Source organism: Leptosomus discolor, chromosome 12, assembly GCF_034619465.1.
Source record: "Leptosomus discolor isolate bLepDis1 chromosome 12, bLepDis1.hap2, whole genome shotgun sequence".
NCBI lineage: Eukaryota > Metazoa > Chordata > Aves > Leptosomiformes > Leptosomidae > Leptosomus > Leptosomus discolor.
This window is the reverse complement of record NC_141402.1, coordinates 11,137,752-11,142,538: the sequence shown is the minus strand read 5'-3', so window position 1 is coordinate 11,142,538 and position 4,787 is coordinate 11,137,752.

Genomic DNA, 4,787 nt, shown 5'->3' with positions numbered 1-4,787 from the left:
TCTGATATCAGTAATTTCCACAGGATCTCCACGTGTGTCATGTGCTACAGGGTCTTCTCAAACTCAGCGACAGCAGTGGAGTCCCAGGATACATTTAGCTCAAAGAGCTGCTTTAGATGCTGTTTTCAAGAGCGAGAGAAAACCCTGGCAGAAAGAGGTATTCATTTCAAAGTTACGTTTCTCAGCCTTCTGTTTGGAACTAGAGGCTTCCCTGCCCTGTGCAGGAGGGCAGACGTGGATCCGCACAGGGAGATGGATGCGGTCAGAGACCAAGTGGAGCTGCCTGGAAGCAGAGCAACGTCCCTCCGGCAGGCAGGGAGAGGAGAGCAAGTACTGCTGCATCCAGAAAGGCGGATGCCGCCGGGACATGGAGGGCAGGCAGGCCAGAGCCTGCTGCAAAGGCATGGGGTGTTTGGCACAATCGAGCTGGCTGGCGGGGCAGCCGGGTGAGGTGGGCCGTTGATTCAAGGGGAAGACAGAGACAAAGCTCGAGAAAACTGTGGGCAAGGCCCTCCGACTTTGGCAATGCCCGGCCCTGCCCCCACTGCAGCCCGTCTGCGTCCGGGCACAACAGACCCCTGCGAGAAACACACACGTGGCCTTTCAGGTGTTTCTCCCACAACGACCAGCGAAAGCAAGAGCTCTCCTCTCGGAGGAAGGAGTGAGTTGCTAGATTCACTTTTAAAAATGGACAAAACCACCAGGGAACATACAATATGCACTAGGGACACCCCAGTGCTGGCAGACAGCAGATTCTTTTTTATTCTCTGGTCTGAGTGTTGCAGGTATGCAGCCCTCCAAGAAGTCAGGAGAAAGCAATTCCTAGGTCCTAGAGACAGTGGTCAGAAGCAAAGTCTTTCCTCCTACCCCTTGAAAATTGGCTTGCACCAGGATTAGCAGTAGGGCAGGCAGCAAACCAAACCCAACATACCACAGAAATTGTGAGCCTGACCTAGATATGGGCTGTGGTGCACAACAGAAAACAATCCACAGTGTTGCACAGGTAAGGGGCTAGTTAGATGCACAAGAAACTCACTGTTAGCCTTGTTAAAGGCAGCAAGTAGTATCACAGGAAGGAGGAAAAAAAAAAAAGTGGATTCCTGAATGCACAGACCCTTTATGTGAGACAGTGGAAAGGGCAAGGGTCAGGACCCTTGCAGAGTTCAAGTGATTGCTGTAAGGACAACTGGACATGGACTGCAAGATGAACTTTTGGTCCAGGAACCTGACCTCTCAACCACCATATACCGGAGAGCAGACAGGCCCTGACACCCACACACTGGGCCGCCCAGCCACCCATTTTGCTGAAGGGACTGCTACAGATGATTACCTTGTTCCTATAAACTTGACAAGTGTAGGTTAATCAGCAACTGCTGCCCAGAAGATAACGCATACCACGAGGTACACTTAGAACAAAGGCTTGAAGAATTCCAGATAGTAGTAGCACAATAAACCCCTCCATATCCAGTCCAGAGCCTATCATGAGGTTTCCAGGGATTTCAAAGAAGCGGGGTCTGATCTAGGCAAGGCAGCGCCACACAAAAAGGTGTTCTTCAAAAGCAGCCACAGCCCTTTTTCTGCATCAGCAGGCAATATCTTCCCTGCTTTCTTCATCCTTTGCAATCTGTGCGAATGCATGAAACTTGTCTTAAGGAAGAGGAGGGTAGTTTGAGGTATTTGACAGATCTGCAGTTCCTCTATCAGAGCTCCACTCTATAAAGCCAACAAGCTACCCTACAACAGCCATTGCATCACTTGGGGAATGAGCACAGGCAAAGAAAGGGTTAATATGGAGTGGTGTTTTCCCAGTATCCGTTCACACCCGGCAAATTAGCATAGGAAAAACAGGAGTTTCCTCCCTGAAGAGTTAGACCTTTATATTTAAAGCCAGGCTTTGGTTTGTGGTTGCAGTTTGAAAGGTACAAAAGCTTCTCTTTGCGAGGTTAATACAACAAACAGAACGACAGATGAGGTGAAACACAGACTGGAACGCAGGCCTTTTACCAGGCACAGCGCTAGTCTCTTGAAATGCACGGACCAGAACCAGCAAGCCTTCTGGGTCAGGGAGCACTGGAAGATGGTGGCACCAGCCCAGTCAGTTCTGATGCAAAAGGAGAACAAAGGAGATCCAGGGGATAAGGGTGCCAGGCTGCAATTTCTTAGTGCGCTCTGTTGCCAAGATAATTTTGTTTCATAGTTTAGTGGTTGACATAATCACTCAGTGGTTTTACCAGTCCAGGAAGAAGGGATTAAAAAAAAAATAGTTGCATCATTTTCTCCACCCATGTATTAAACACAAACAAGGCAAGAGTCAAAAGGGCAGCAGCTTCCAAGCACAAGATTTTCCTTATCCAGCTTTGCCCTTCACAGATGTTTTGCTTCCGTATGAAATGCCTTCATTTCTTGCCATTAAATATCTATAAGTTCTTGCAACTGCTTGCCAAGAGATACGCATTTGGCCAACTAAGCAGCTGTGCATGTGCCATTACCCTGACGAACATAGCCCAAAGCAGTGGGAGAAATCCCACACCAAACCACAAAATAAACACCTCTTCTCAATTCCAATTTTCATCAAATTCATCCTGCTCCCACTAACTGACAGCAGCTTGTTGCTGCTTCACTTTGGTTAGCATAGTAAGCTTTTTCCACAGGCTTTAGACAATCCCAAGATTGACTTGTTTTATAATCCAATGATCCTATTCTTGTTTTGGAATCCCCCAATTTTCTCTCTTCCTGCAGTGACTTCCCTGTTCCCTCACTGCCTTAACGACGTGAAGCTTAAGACTCAATCTGACTGCCCGCTTCATGAGCGGTGCAGGCCCCCATGTTCCACAGGCAGGTTACATCCAGGAAGGGCAGCGGGGTGATACCCTAATCTGCACCGGTGTCTCCCAGACAGTCGGTCAGCACCACAGCTGCCCGGTCTCTTGCCTCCAAGCTTGCCACAGCCACAGCAGAAAAGGCCTGATGCTCATCACTGTCTCCACCACAAGCACCCAAACCCATGCCCAGTGCATGATGGTGCTGGTAGGAAACAGCATCCACCACCTCGTCCACACTGCTCATGCAGGTGGGATCAAACAGATTCACCACTTTCTCCAGCTATTAGTAGAACTTCTGGGGTTATTTTCCCTTTCTAAATCAAAGGTGCAAAAGAGAGTCTGTTATAAATCACTGTTCCACAGGCTATGTGGTGTACGTTTGCTTTGGCCAGTGGCATACTGTTTGTGCTAGGAGAGGTAGAAGACAGCTCACGCTGCCAGACACACTGCAGAGAAAGTTACCAGGAGCTGGTTTTGTGTCATAGTGCAAGGACTTAAGCTTAAATATGTGCAATCCCCACGGGAAGCCACATCTCACCCTGTGAAGAGCAGAGTTCATGCTTCTGCACAGCAAGTCACAACCAGAGCATCACGGAGAAGTCAGTACCTCACAAGGCACAGCCCTGCCCTGCTACAGACCCACCAGCTCTGGTCTTTTAAGGGCCAAGACAAAAGTAGCCAGTTCCAAACAGGCTGCATGTGCACCAACACTCCCACCTTCACTTCTACTTCTCATGCTCCTGCGATTGCCAGCTGCAGAGCTGTACCTGTGAGCCACAACGCCAGACAGGCAAGCTGTGAGGCTGGTACAGCTACAAGCCTAAATCCTTCTCGCTCCAAAGCCTCAACGTCCAAACTCTTTGAGCAAAAGACAGAGCCAAGCCTCAGTTTGGCAGGAGATCCCTTCTGTATCACCCATTTGGTATTTCCTTCAGTTATATGGTCCCCTAAGGAGCAAAGCCCGACCCCCATCAGAGGCAGCCACTTCCCCAGCACTTGCTGTGACACTCCACCACAAGCTGCTCAAAAGTTAACATGCCCTGCACAATCTCACCTTCCTACGAGCACTTCCCATTGCTTCAGCTGCTAAGCTGATCCTGAGATAGTCAGGCTGAGCTTTTCCAGAGCAATCCCACATTAATTCCATTCACAGTGACAGGAATGGGGCCTCAAATTCAACCAGTTTCCCTGGAAAAAAAATTCTGTCTAAATCGCTTCTTTAAAATAAGTTCAATTACTTACTTAACACTCAAAGAGTTCAAGCTGCAGCAGTTCCATGAGGATGAAAATCAAACAGGGAGAGACCATGACAATATGAATCGGGGTAAACACAAGACTTTTCTACCACTTCTGCAGTCCCAGTGCAGTCTGCAGCAGGGCCAGCTCTGGCTTCCAGTGGGGATGCAGTAAACAGAGAGAGGAAAGGACATGGGTTCAGCAAAGAAGAAAGTCCAGAGGAGATTTGGAAGCTGTGAGGAAAAACTGGTTTGGCAAGAGGCTACTTCATCTTTCAGTAGCACAAAAAGCTGAGGGGATGTCAGATGATTTAAGAAAAAAAACAAGACTCACGCTCTAAAAACCAAAGGAAGCTAAAAGCTGTATGAACTTGAGAGCGTCATCTACGTCCTGATTATTTGGCAGTAAAAAGCCAATGGCAATTCAAAGTGCGTTATTTGGGAGAGCCCAGCTGGGTCAGCATCAGCCTGGCCACAGGCAATGGCCAGGCCTCAACACAAGTCTGCAGCAAGGTACCGGCCCACAGGTGTCTGAATACAGAGATCCCTTGCTTGGCCCAGTGGGCAACAAATGGCTACAGTTGATTCCACCAGTCTCCATCCTGGGGAAATCCCCTTTTCAGCACATTCAGGAGCACAGAGCAGCCTGCTGCTGAGGAATGAGACTGGTCCCACCCTATGCCCGCTCCCCTTCCTTCCCACCCACCCGTACCCCCTCACGGCAGCAGGC